We start from the raw sequence: 15944 nt of genomic DNA, 5'->3' as shown, positions 1-15944 counted from the left end.
ACGTGTCAGAATCACCTGTATATTTATGTCTAGGATCATTTCTTCGTTGTCTCCCATAGTAATCACTATTATATTCCTTCTGTCTTACTGAAGGTTGGTTGTAATGCGGCTTAGGTGCTCCTGATGGTGGAGGTTGCTGCTGTGTGCCAGGTATAGGTAACTGAGGCACGTGGAATGGTTGTGGCTGATAGCCTGAAAGGTTGGCTGACCCATACTTGGGTACGTTAAACCAGGTATGTATTGTTGGTTGTAAGGCGTTACATTTGTTGGTGCTTGTGGCGGTGGTCCACCTCTAGGAGGTTGAAACATAGAAGTTGTGTGACCAATCATCTTATGTTGTTGAATTCTTGTTACAGAACTTGGTGGTTGAAACCTTGGTTCTGGATAATTTGGTTGTTGATGAACAACTTCACTAACCTGTTGTTGTAGCCGCTGTTGAGGTATAAAAACCGGCTCTGCAGCTAGATGTTATTGTTGCACAGGTTGTGCATAGTTAATGACCCCTTGTTGAAGCTGGTCTAGCCGTTGTTGTAGGCATTGTACTTTCTGTTGCATTTGCACTCTTTGTTGAACCTTATTGAAGCCTGGATATTGGTTGGTTGGACAACTATGTATATCAATCTGACTTTGTACGGTCGGTTGTTGACTCTGGTTGACTTCCAGTCGGTGAAGACTGTTGAAGCCATGTTGATATTGGTTGACATAGTGGTGCTCATGTTGTACACTTGGTGAAAAGTGAACATGGTCAGGTGTAGGTGTATGTAAGAACCTTGGTTGTTGGTCATTATCAGGGCTATTATATCTTGGCTGAGTCTGTTGCACCTCTTGTTGACGGTTACAATCCTCCTGTTGATCGACTACAGGGTGTGGAGTATGCCAGGTCTGGCTAAGCGGTGTAAACATTCTGTCATTTGGTTGTTTTAGGACATTACCGTCCTGTTGACTCTGGTTGAGGGTGTACAACCATGTTGGTCCTTGGTGGTAAAGTACGATACTCATTGTTACAAACACTCAGGTCTGAGTTCAAACTATCTGAAGAGAAACTCTCTTGTGGTGCTGCAACACGTGACTGCTCTAACATAGTTAAATGTTTAGAACGCCTTTGTAGCTGTTCTAGGCAACTTTTGTCCCATTCAAGACTGGAGCAGGCTCTTTCCTCTGAGCAAGATGATTCTACCTCATCTTGAGTATCGCATTCTTCTAACCATTGTTTTATGTAAGAATTGAAATCTTGCAGATGAGCTATCTGTTTCTGATCTTCTGTCCGTTTATCTCTCGGGACAGGGCGATAAGGTGGTGCCTCATCCTGTAGGATGCATGAAATATTTGTACCCTTTAAATCTGTATCGTGACACTCCTCTGGGTCCATATCAATTATCACATGATCAGGCTTGATCATATACCCCTGCATAATGACTTTGTACTTTTACAAAGTTATACAAATTTATTTGACTTTATTTCAATATAATTCACAACTCAATATATATACACTAATCAACAATAATTCTTTATTCAATAAAAACTCAAGTCAATAATAAAATATACAACAGAACACTATAAAAGCAACTGCTCTTGTGTTTGTTTACATCCGTTTGTTTACATCTGTCAACAGAATCCAAGATGGCGTCCAAATCTCGCGACTCACGTGACCTCGCTATCACAAAAGCAAACTTTTCAAAATGTTTTTCTCAGCCCAAAAAACTATACAAAACGATGTATTTCTACTCACTTTCACATCGAAAGTAAACCATCGGACCTGGTTTATCTCACTTAGACAAAATACTAATATTCAGGTTTGACTGTAGGCACTCAAAATTTTGGAGTGATGCCAAAATGGCGTCCAATCCCCTGCAGGACCAAAATTTAAACCACCCGCAACTACCAGTAAAGTGTTATTTGGCCTGTATCGCTGAGCTCTATGGTTACCCGAGGGGTTGGTACAACCTATGCTTAGTGTTAGAGTGCCCTTACTTTCCTACAAGGTGTCAGTCCCAGCTAACCTCGTCTAGTCCCAGATATCAGGAGCATTGCCTTGCTCGTTCCGTTCCGTGGTGAGAGAGGGCTGTACTCTAAAAAGAGGCTGGAAGTACCCAACTGTTACGTCATGTTATGTGTCCCTTCGGATCCCTCGGTGATGTACCAGTACCCGTGTGATAGGTTGGGGAAACCCCCATAGACTACGGGGCAATTACACTACAATACGAAGAAATGTCGAAATGTTCAGGACCTAATTAAATCCGTATTTCGGTAGGATGGTGCAAGCATACGATTTTTATTGCGTCTTACACTTTGAGAAGCGAATAATCTTCAACTACTTTATTCAAATATTGTGTAAAAACATTAATTTTGAGCTATGAAAGTCAAGTGGCTCGAGTATTTTTCTGAGGAAGTTTTAAAAAATTGCAAAGAAATATTTTTACATTTGGTTAGCTTTCATTAGTCTTAACTATCTATAGATTAACAACTTTTGGTTATATTTATAATTTAGAATCTTCATTGAAGGTGGGGGATGATTTCGCAGATAATTAATTATATTGATGTGCCATTTGTATGCAAGAGTGACATTTCGTTGTATTATGTGCCAATTCGAAAAAGTTATGCGAGTATTGTCTCCCCTTAACAGGTTCATTATTTTATAATTAAGTTTAGGTTTCTGATATAATTTTGAATAATTACAAAATATATCAATTCAATATATTTCAGTTTTTGTTATTGGTGTATCAAAAACATTGATGTACGAATATAATTTCATAAATTTTAAACGTTTAAAATGATTACATACCAATATAAAGAACCGTTCATCATTTTTGAAAAAGACTATAAACGAAAATCGATTTATTTCAGTCACGTCTCAGTCATTACAGCTGAACGGACGTGCTGGGCCAACTCTCCTTTACCCGCTATCTTCGGTGAGGGTTTACAGTTAGATGATCAACGACTTACTACTTAAGATGACAGAAACCAATCCAAGCCGTACAGATAGACGTAGTAGTTGGCGTACCCGCCTTAACATGCACTCCAAAACCAGTGTATCATGGGGAGTGTTATGCCGATTAACGTCCGAGGGCTGTATCCTAGGTATTGGGTGATACGACCTTCATTTCACTGCCTCACGGCTTTGGTCCTGATAACGCTTCCTGTCATCTTTAGAACTACGTCCACGATTCATCTACCAGTACTCCATCATCGAGGTTAGCGGGCTGCCGCCAAGCTGACAAAACTGGCCCTGAAAGCAGCCGTTGTGAAGTAAACCAACATCAAAATAGTCAACAAAAGAAAAACAACTTACCAAAACCAAGATGGCGGCCTACATATGGCGTCCTCTACTACCTGTTCCTGACCCACGGCATCAAAATATGATAAAGCTCACCAAACGCCTTCGGGCACCGAGCGGACCGTGCGAGGGCTGTATAGCCAGTCAAGGTCGTTAAACACTTCCATATATATCGATTTATTTATCTTCCCTTAGTGACAGATTGATTGGGAAATGAACCAGCGTAATATAATGGTTAGCACAGAGAGGGACCAGCAAGCAAATTTTAATTGTAGCTTATTCAACGTTATGCTAGATCCACGGGAAGGGTACTATCAAACCGACACTTCAGGGTACAATTATACAAGTACTAAATGAAGGACGGGTTTGCTTGTATCTTTGCAAGTAGGCATGGCATGACGGGGTTAACACCCGACGGTCAGGTGCTGACGGCTTTCCCATTGCACGGATATTAACGCCCATAAAAAGGAGTAAACTGTTATTTTTAAAAATGTCATAAACTAACTGTTATATTTTAAACCAGACAGAAATACAAAATAAACACGACAGTAACAACAAACACAGAACATTTTGATTTTGAAATATCAAATACCATATACAGAATAAGAATAAGAATAAGAATAAGAATATTTTATTATTCCAATCAAGGGCCCTTGATGGGCAGCATAACATGTACACATAGAACAATACATATTGAATAAACATGTTTAATCAGTTTATAAGTTGATTATAAACGGGTCAAGGTTGAGCGAACATGAATTTCTATCGATTACACAGGTGACAATCAACTGACTGAGGCGCGTGTCGATAAAACATTAAATAACTTTCTAATAACAAAAGATATGATTATAAAATTTTAAATTATGAAGTTTTTCAAAGTATATTTCTAGGTAAACGGACAGAAAGTCACAGGACAAAAAGTCACAGGACATAAAGTCACAAATTTGGTAGGACAAAAAGTCACAGGACAAAAAGTCACAAATAATCTGTTGACAATTATTTGAATATATAAGAAAAATATCTTGAAATATATTTACTTTTTAATACATATATATTCATATTAAAGTGTAGGAAATGGGTCATTATACTTGAAAAATGAAGATTTATTTAATTTTAATCATTTCTATTTCTACATGCCATGTCCTTTGTGACAGTGGTATCATTCCATCAGGTCCTTAGTGCACATTTTTGTTCTTAGTGCACTAAGGAGGTCCTTTGCGGTATTTCTACGGACCCGTACCAGCCACATTGTCTTATAGTGACATACCGTCCCATCTTGCGGACAGGCTGTTTTATTAATTGTTCTATATTTGTATATATATAATTGTCCGTTGTTACTTTATATCGACAAAGAGTCAGTGTGTATATTTTAGTTCATTGTGCATAACGTAGATATATGGAACGCCGGAACTGCCTTATGTTAAAAACTTTCATTATATATAATGATGGTACTTTGACATTATACGATGGTACTTTGACATTATACGATAATACTTTGACATTATACGATAGTACTTTGACATTATATGATGGTACTTTGACATTATACGATGGTACTTTCTTTGACATTATACGATGGTACTTTGACATTATACGATGGTACTTTGACATTATATGATGGTACATTGACATTATACGATAGTACTTTGATATTATATGATGGTACTTTGACATTATACGATGGTACTTTAACATTATACTTTGCTTTGTCAATTTTGAGTAGCTTGGGTGTCCTCTGCAATTTTGATTTTACATTTTATATCACCAGATCAGCATCAAAACTGGTATACAAGCATATACAAGAATGAAGGACATTTATACATTTTTTTTTACATTAATCAGTACAAATGCTATATCATTGATAAATCTTAGAAATAGTTATCATTGATGTAAACGGGAACACTTATACCCTGTTATAATTTTCAATTAATCTTTTTTTTACCTTAAATATGAAAAAAAAAATCCATAGCAAGTGAACTTTTAGAAGGATTTCCAAATATCATTCTTCAAAAAAAAAAATCAGTCAACGTTTACTGTTGTCAATTGCCATTTGAAAATAACTTTCATAGTTTTCTTTCTTTTTCCCCTATGTTTCTATTGTGGATATTGTACCTTTGACTATGGGTTGATGCTTTAAAATAATCATAAAAATTCCATTTTCCTTCGCAGTTATTTTTTCCATAGCAGATAAGATTGAAAAATGATGAAATAATCTAATTATTTAGATTTTTAAAATTTTTAAATCAAAGTTATCTGTTGTCAACTGTATTTTGAAATGCAAACTCCAAACCTCCGTTACACAGATGGTGTATGCACAGTATACAAATGGATCGACATAATAGAAAGGTTGACTTTTACTTTCATTATTTAGAAATAAAAAGTGGTAATTTTTATTGAAAGTTCTATCGACAATAGAATAATACAGATACATTCAAAACCAATATTATTTCAATTTACCCAAATTATGAAGACTGTATTTTTAAAATACACATACGAGATATCATGCGTCATAATACAAATATATCTCGGTGAGCAATTGAAAACTATCAGAGTCTAAATAAAAATTTCTTAAACAATTAACTTGGGCTATCTCGCTTGGAAATGTCCAATGTTCTTGAACATGTTTCCCATAAAAATACGAATACGAAAGTTTTATTTTGATTCGGTTTACATATAAGAATACAAACATAAGCACTTAAGAGCTTTTTACCGAATATAAAATAACATAAACACAACATTTAAACACACAAACATGCAGACAGGATATATAACAGCATATGCACATTGAAAATTATGCAAAGCACTACTAAAATACATATCTAAATAAACAAAAGCTGAAGCAAACTGAAATTAAGCACGAAAACAATATAGCACACATGCAAACATATAAGGCATACTAGCATGTTAGAGCAACTTCTAAAATATGAAAAAGCTTATCTACATGCAGAACGACAACATTTTGAACACAAAAGAGGAAGAACTAAAAAAAATATTGAATTTCAAGACCAGAGTTCAATGGTCGTAAATAGACTTAAAATTGTATAAGAAGAACCTATATGCAATATAGGGTCAACAAATGCATCTATTTAAATTTAACACTGTTTAGAATAGGTTTGCTGAACCCAGTTGAATGTCTTCAGGTCAGTGATGTAGTTACCTCATAGCATTATGTACACAAATTGAGGGTTTGTGTATAGTTCCCCTCATGGAAGTGCCCTTATTTGTTGGGGAGCACATTATTTGTACATAGACTAAATTTGATTGTTTTTATTAATTAGCTTTAGTTGAAGTTGTTAAAAAGTTGCTTGAATAAAGAGATACTTTGTATGTTTGAGTATGCTTTTAGATCACGAGCAAAGGTAGGGTAAGCTTATATCACCACTTATCCTAACCTCAAACAACTTGACCCAATGCAATTGACTTCCATCATGTCTTTCATTTGATGAAGAGAGACATGTTGTTTTAGTCTCTCTCTTTCTTTTCAGTAACGCTTGTCCAGACCTCACCTTGTTTGTCTTTTGACCTAGACTTTAGATGTATGGCACATGAGTGTATTGCCAGAATGTGTGTCGTGACCGTCAGGTCAAATTACCGTTTTAGTGTTAACTTGTCTCAAGTTTCTATCTTTTTACCCAGCCTTCAGATATTTGACTTTTACACATATGGTGTAAAATAATTGTTGTAACTTTGACAAATTTCTTCCATCATAGATGGTGGCAGGGGATGATTTCGTTTAATGGAAATGCAAACAAACAACTTTTAAGTTGATTGATATAAACAAGGATTTGTATAGTAAGATACTATACAAATCCTTGATATAAACTAAGAAAATATGTATGAAACTGTATGTACAATGGTGTAGTTCACTTTGTAATATGATTGCTGTAATCGTAGAAGACTCAGTGAACACAGTGTTGTACATGTATTTGTATGCTTTCATGTGCTATACATTATACTCATAAATGAGCACGAGTGAGTACATAGAGTGAATCCATACTCTGATTTTGTCAGTCAAAATTGAGGTCAAAACAATCTATGTTAGCGATATTGTGGAAAATATCTTTAACAATAAAATCAAATGACGTTACGCTCGATGTTGGTGTCACTTTTGGTAACGTCGTAACGTCAAATTCATGTTATGGTCAAAGATCAGTAAATAAACTAGTCCATAGATTTTTTTAAAACTTAGAACTCAATTAGATATTGAAAATCTACATCAGAAAATGTAAAAAAAAGTATATGTCACCGACTTCGTTTTCAAGAAAAATCCATTTTTAAAATGGTCCGAGAGGGTACTAAATTACATTGAATATATAGGGTAAATCTATATTTTTCTTCTACAATTTTCGGTTTCTAGTATAAATCACGAGAACCGCTCCATAGATTTTTTTTTTAAATTAATATTTTTTTCCTCTTTGTCTTACGAATTAGATGATATTAAAAAAAAATATGGTCACCGACTTCGTTTTCCCTGTAGAAGCGACGCAAACCCAACATTTTGACAAAAAAAAACATAAAAATTTGTGACGTCGTAATTTTTATTATATAACGTCAAGTAATCATGCTAATAATTTCCAACGTTCTTCGTGTTGATTATGCACGATGATTATGTGTTTCGTATTGATAGATTCTTTTTATCATAAGAGTCTGGATAATTATCATAATTTTTTATTTAGTATTACAAATATTCTTTATTCTTTATATTTTAGCACCTCATTATACACTTTTTCTTTTTTTTTCTTTTTTGCATTTTATTCTGCAATTTTTGCCCATTATTATGTATTCCGTAAACCCCAATCAGACCCTCTTTTATGGAACATTTTAAAAAGAAATTATACGTTGTAAAAATGTGATACAAGTATGTTCATTATCAATATACATATCTAAAACAATTACTAATTCCGACAAAAATACGTTGTAAGTACATGAACACAAAAATGGTAAAATCTTAAAAATAGAAATCATCAGGGTTTGTATACAAGTTGACGCAATAAAAGATGTATTTGAAGCTATATTTTAACATTGCAAAATCTGGTCAAAGGGACGTAATTCGTACAAAACGTCGCAATATTTCGCGGAATCCGCTAGACGGCGTTCATTTACTGTTACTTGACCTTATTTGATTGACGTTTTGTAATATTGACGTCCGTTATATTTAACAACTTAACCACAAGTTTAACACTTGGTTTTCTGTTAATAAAAGGAGATACGGGTGTATGCCAGGGGACCTCTAGACAAATGGAAATATATATAAGGAATACGTATGGTGTTTTGTGAAAACAGAAATTGTGGGATTTACGCTACATTCAAGTCCACGCGTATGCATTCATGCACAATTTGTTTTAAAATAATGTTTACCGGTCGAAAAAACAAGATTTTTTTTATTATGAAAATCGCACTGAAGAGGAGAAACCCTTACAATTTTAGATTTTTTTTATACTTGTTCTTTTTGTTTTTAACTTTAAATATGGCTGTAGGGAGTATAATCTTTTTATATCAACCTTTAACAAATTAACTTTTGCGTATTTTCAATGATTGTAAGATTTTAAAGTCTGTCAAAATTCTACGATAACAATATTTGATTGTCAAGTTTGTTTTTTTCGGGAATTGGATGGTTATAAAAGGCGCGCCTCCGGGTGCAGGATATTCTCGCTGAATTGGTGGCCTTCGGCTGCTGTCTGCTCTTTAATTTTGTCGGGTTGTTGTCTCTTTGACATATTCCCCGATTCCATTCTCAATTTTATATTTTATGTTTTACTTTGTTCTGTATTTTTTTCTCTCTCTCTCATTTACCGTTTTGTCGTTGATAGTATCTTATGTAATTTGTTCTTATTTGGCACATTCTTGATTTCTCAACGAAATGATTTCCTGTTCCTTAGAATACAATTTAAGCAAAGTTGTACGTTAATGTCATGTGATTTTCTCCCGAGTAATTTTTTAAATTTTGCATTTCTCTAAAATATCACAAACAAAATACTCATTGTTTAATGCAAGAGCTATCAAACGCGAGAGAAAAGATAAATAACGCGTCATACATTTCTAAATCACTTCTTTTAATATCAATTGGAGAAATAAAAAAATAATAAATTTTTTTTTCAATGTAATAGATATTATTGCTTCGGACAATATTGATACAATATTGAGAAAGTTCTATAGTGCTCTCATCCTGTGCCGTGACACAATAAAAATTTCAAATGAAAATCAATGAATCAGTTCACATAAATTAACACATTCCAAAGCATTATTATTCTCTTCTTCGGTTATAGGTTGAATTTCTGTAAATATTGACAATGCAATTTCCCATAGGAACTCCTTTTACGGCCAAAACTAAACCACTTTTACCATGAAGTTTTGAAAAATATCTTATCCTAGAATTGAAAGTTTATATGCACCACAATTTTTTTCAAAGATCAAAATATAGGGCTGTGCGGCATATTTTCAACGTTTATATGCCCTGAACTTCTCAGAGTTTAAACTGACACTAATTTTCTTAACTACCCCTACCTCGAATGAAAGGTTACCACAGATTTCAATGTAAACAATATGCACGTGTATATTTACTGGTAACATTCCCAAGTTATGTCTCTGTGAGATGGAACACAGAGAGCACAACTGGGGGCGATATCTTTTTGCGCCAAAAAGTAACTCATTTGCGCCACAACTTATTTGCGCCAATACTTCTTTTGCGCCACCTAATTTTCAAAACCATAGGTATAATTTGCGCCAATAAAATAATCATATAATTGCGCCAATTCTATTTATCTTTATTCATATATAACAACTAAATGATTGACTAGGTACCATCAGCAAAAAATCCTCTTACATTGTACATAGAAATTTTAAATTAGCCTCGCATCCTAATAAAATTATCCCGCTTTCTGGATCGTTACACAATACAAAGTCATCATCTTTGTTTGTAACAACACCAATATCATCCAATATTCTGTGAAATTCTGCTTGATTTTTAGGTTGAGCCGGATGCAGTTTTCTTCTCTCTATATACATTGACTGACGCACATATTTTAAATCTTTCTTTTCTAAATTTTTTTCTTCAATTTTGAAGAGCTCTGAATTTATTATTTTTGAAGGTCGCCCTGACAACATATCGGTTGCTTTTATTTTGCACGAAGTTATCAAAATTTGACGTTTTAATTTCTGGACACTGATAATGAAAAAAATATCTTTCATTTTACGAATGAAAATATGGTATTTAATACTGCCAAAATATGCTATGAAATTTTAATAAAGCGAAAATGTATTTTATACTCATGATAGTTGACTTGTATTTGTATTATAATTTTATGAAAAAATGTTTTATAGTCTCTCAAAACTCTTTATAGAGTGGCTCTTGTTGTTAACTTGTGTTTTAAAAAGCTGTATATTTCATATGTACATGTAACAAGTCACGGTGGTGAAAGTATTTGTCTTGTCTTGTATTGTCTTGATATAGGTAATACATGTACAGGTATGATATAGGTAAAAAATATTAACAGGTAAATGTGGCGCAATTTCGTTTCATTTATTGGCGCAAATAAAAGAGAGTGGCGCAATTAATACCTTTTCAAAACTGCAATTGGCGCAAATTGATTCTGCCCATAACTGGGAACCAGTTGTGGCGAAATCAGTCTAACACAGAATCCTTTTATATCTTTAATCCAATAACTAACAGTTATTTACAGTATATATACAGTTTATAAATACCACATTGGAGTAATCCGTCTTTTTCTTTCTAATTCAACTGATAATACTTCTATACTTCTGATACTACTATTTTTACAATGATAATTATCCATTAAAACTCTTAACTTATATACTAAACAGGCGCGTAGCTCCCTATACGCTAACACGCAGTTGCGTGCACATCGATTCGGCATGCAAAAAAAAATGACAAGATAAAAATTTACAGATTGAATGTTAAAGGAAACACCTCTGTTGTCACTTTTTTAATTGATGAAATATCATTATAACATACGGCATTTGGTTTCAAAATAAAAGTGTTATTGGAGATTATCACAAAATCGGACAGTAACTTGTATCTTTTACAAGATTTGAATTTGTAATACTCAGTCTAAGACATGTAGTTTTTGGAGCAAATTTTACAGTGTACGGATCATCAGTTTGGAATGAGATGTACCAATCGGCATTAGAATTATCAGAACCTTCGATATCGTTGAAAATATGCCGAGGCGATGTGGTCGACAGACTACCAGTGCCAATCACCCTGCAAACACGCCAACACAGTATTGGAAAGTCTCATTATTTTTTGCGTATGTTGAAAACAAATGTACGATCAACAATGAACGACGACAGTTACTAGCATTACTGCATATTCATCGGCATTTCAGTGTGAATATTGACAATTAAAGTAATAGAGAAGTTTGTTTCTGCCTAGACCCGAAGAGCAGATTTTGGACAATTTTGAGTAAATTCTGTATCACAAATATGTGTTGTTTATGTATTACTCTATTCAGAAGATTTATTAATAGTTTTACATTCATAAATTTTTTATAAGTCCTATCTACATATAGCTCCTCTTTTAACCGTCCTATGACCGAAAACCGGAAAAGAAATTTTTTTCTGCATAAAAGGGTCCCAAAAATTTTTCGCCTCGCTCCGATCGGCAGTAGTTGCTTGCACATTGTTTCTTTCTAGCTACGCCCCTGCTAAAATCATAAGAACATTCCAAATCTAGAACAAACTATAATTAACTAGAGAAATGATAAATAATCTATTTTTAGTAACAGGGTAAATTCCGGAATTTGCCAACACTTTCTTGAACATAAATATACACAAGTACTTTCACTATCCATCTAGAATATTCTAGTATGATTTATGTACTATAATTAAAATAACAATGTAATTTTATATACACAATGTCAAAATAAAAGTCCAATGTCTTTATAATTGCGTACTTTCGCAACACCAGTATGTAAACAAAATTAATTTTCTGTGAATATTCAAGATCTCTCCAAAAGAGGCGTGGTTTGAGAAACAGCTGTATTTACAAAGTGCAACCAAAAATGAGCTAATTTCTTTTCAAAACATTGTCTTGACATACATACAACACGGAAGCGCTTGAGACAATTGTCTTTTGATTTTTAAAAAGACTGTGCTGTAAAACGTGATGTTTTTTTCTTTATGAAATAATGTCCATTAATTACAGATGTTCCATCAGAAAAAGTCGACGACCACTCATTAGTTTCTTCTCCTGTTAACATAATTATGACTCCCCGATGTAGCTTTAAGGAGGAAGAGACAATTTTCCTCATCATCACATAAATTGCAAAAAATTGACCGGTATTTATCATATCAACGAATGTCTCATATCTGTCATCTTCTAATGTCTCGTCCTCTGAATTGGAATCCTAGCTCTCGCTCTACTTTGACTTCCAACGAAATGCCAACTAGATCAGTAAACAAACAATGATCATGCTCAAGGCACCCGCCACAATAGCATGACACGGTTCGAACTAGTACCGTTTGTAGATTTTTTGTTTCTACTCGATGTATGGTCCGTATCCCCTTTATTGGTTTAAACGATTTTCTATTTCTAGGAATTTCTTCTACATATTTAAAAATTCTTCGATTGCACGCATATGACAGTGGTGTTGTTAATCGTTAACCGAATTCTACAGCCGGACGTATCCGAAATTGTCCGCGTATAACGGCAATATCTGCTTGATTTTTCAAAAGTCCACCAGCGGCATACTGTGGACCTTTCTATGACAACTTTTAAAAGAGTTCCTAATTATTTATTTATATCCAAATTCGGCTACAGATTATACTTGGGTACTAATGCAATGACCTATAATTGCATTTGTCTTCGTCATTAGAACTTAAGTCTTACTAGTGGATAAATGTCTCATTGGCAACCACACCACATCTCCTTATTTATATATTTTGACAATATAAAGATTATTTCTAGTAGTATGTTTTTGTTCTACTATTAAGTATATGGCGTTAAAGAGATTGGGTTGCGGTTTTTGTTGTATTTAAGTCACATTGTTTGGTATGGTGACACAATTATCTACTATATCGACTTCAATATCTAACACGTCGACCTAACATCTGACAAGTCAGTATAATTATTTAACAAGTCAACTTGAAAATATCAGACATGTTGAGTTGAATATTTGACATGCCAACCTGAATATCCAACATGTTGATTTAATGTCCAAAACTTTCTTCATCAATATATATGTAAGGCAACATACAGTATCGATGATTTTTATTTGATACATATATACTTTTAAAATATTACTCATAAAACGGAAAAATTTCAACCTATGTTTGGAAATATTAATATCCAATTAGCTGTACGTATAACATATCTCCGTATTTGATTGTTTACATATCGATATGTGTCAGTGTGTCCGTATTCGTATACATATATGTATTTCAATACTTTAATCAATACGAATATCCATTATGTATGATATGCTAGTTGTACTTGAGGCGATAATTATGTTCTCCACTGAAGCTATTAATTTTGTATATACATGTAGAATTTTGTTGTTGTTGGGTTTCTGTTTCATTAGTTTAACAAAAGATGACACGAAAGAAAAAAACATTTGAAAGAAAAAGTATATTCTGAATTAAGTTTTAGATGTTTTTATAACAAAATAAATACGTTTCAAAAACCGCCATAACGCAAAAAAAAAACCGGTGAACGTCAAAAACGTCAAATAAGCGACGCTGTGACATTTTGGTAGACCACCATGTGACCAATGTATTTTGATAATTTGTACATTAATCTTTATCCTATTTATATTGAAATGTTCATTCGGTTTGAGAATTTCCGATTATCGCTTAAATTTTCTTATTAATTATACAGTTTTCACTTATTTCTAAAGATTTGTAACAACTTGTTTTTTTAGTATTTTAGAAAAAAATGAAGATGCCATGTTTGTGACATTTTGGTAGACGCCCTTTCAACGCATCAGTAATCGAAATAAATTGACAAAAATTTAAACGAATGCATACATTTTTGTACTACCGTTTCTTTTTTATTAGGAATTTATCATATTGGCTTCATTTCTCCGTTCCGAAATGCACAATCCCGTTTTTTTCTTCGTTTTTTTTTTTAAAAACCATCGACATTACTAACGTTAAACGTTAGTTAAAAGTTTTGTGACGGGAGCCCTGTGGGGACTCATATACATAATTAGATTTTATGTAATGCTAAAAAAGAGACTGCTATATGAATAAATGCAGTTCAGATGTTCCAGTTTAACGGACATATAGTATTTTCGGACTAGATACCATGCTTAACATATTTTTACTCGGTATTGATAATTTCAAGTAGAGCATGGTTTTTTTAAACGTTGTTGTGACAGTGTTTTTCGGGGCTTTGATTTTGATTATGATGTCGAAGTTCTAATTGAATTCGTTCTTTTAAATTGGGAATCAATGTTTTTAAAGCATTTTCCAAGTTCGTTTTACATAATGATAATTGATATAAAGACTTTAATGACAAACAATCTCGCTATCGATGGATTCTCATCTGCTATGCCGCAAAGGGCTTTTATTTTTCCTTTAGTGTCTACAAGCTGAAATGGATTCTTCCAAGGTCTACTCGATTCGAAAATGGTGTCGATTACGTCATACAAATATGATATCACAAAGCCCTAACGTTCCTCTTCCAAATGGTATACAATTTTTATATTTTATTTACTTATGGGTATCCGAAATTTGGAGGAACCCTCAAAACAATATTAGTATGTTACCCGTCTACACGCAAAAACATATGGTTTGTCTTGTTTGTTTTTGAAAAGCTTATTGACAAAAGTGAATAAAAACTAATAAGCCACCGTAAAAATAATGTTTTAAGTGCTCCGAAGATTTAAGCACAAAAAAACATTTGATCTTCTCGGTATTTTTCTTAATTTAAGCAGATAATTGGTCAGAGGTACATGAAATTAGAAAACGTCACCAACACCGAGCATAACGTCAATGTTATAGAAATGTTCATAGCAAGGTTCTGACCAAGTGCATCCTGGCTAACACAGGCTAATTAGTCCCGAGGGTATCACCAGCCTAGTAGCCAGTACATCGGTACTGGCATGAAAATACGGATTTTTTGTGTTATTAAAATTTGCTGTTACAAAATGTTAGAAATTATTATAAAATAAGGAATGTATCTCCCTCATGCAAAGCTCTGATTCCTTTCACGGATTTGGCTATACTTTTTGGACCTTTTGGATTATAGCTCTTCATCTTTTATATAAGCTTTGGATTTCAAATATTTTGGCCACGAGCATCACTGAAGAGAGATGTATTGTCGAAATGCGCATCTGGTGCAGGAAAATTGGTACCGTTATTGTTCTTACCATTACAAACTATACGATGCTGCAATTTTAAAGATCAACTTTTGTTAATTTATCAACAAATGATTTCTTGTAATAATTTCCAAAAACTTTCATAAGTCATTTATTTCAAAGTTTTCATGAGAACGGTTGACTTCTCTCAATGCCTGTCTAGACTTTCTAGAATTGCGGCAAATATTGGTCGGCCCCCTTCTTCTGTGTTATTCGATTTAATATGTCCTTCAAGTCCATACTCTAGTAATTCGGTTTCACTAAGTTGTATGCCTACTGGTTTTTGAAGTTGGCCAGATCAAAAATTAAAGGAAACGATTTAACTGAACGCATCCTATGACCAGCTTATGCTG

This window comes from Mytilus galloprovincialis, chromosome 7 (genome assembly GCF_965363235.1).
Source record: "Mytilus galloprovincialis chromosome 7, xbMytGall1.hap1.1, whole genome shotgun sequence".
Lineage (NCBI taxonomy): Eukaryota > Metazoa > Mollusca > Bivalvia > Mytilida > Mytilidae > Mytilus > Mytilus galloprovincialis.
Note: the sequence above shows the minus strand (reverse complement) of the source record.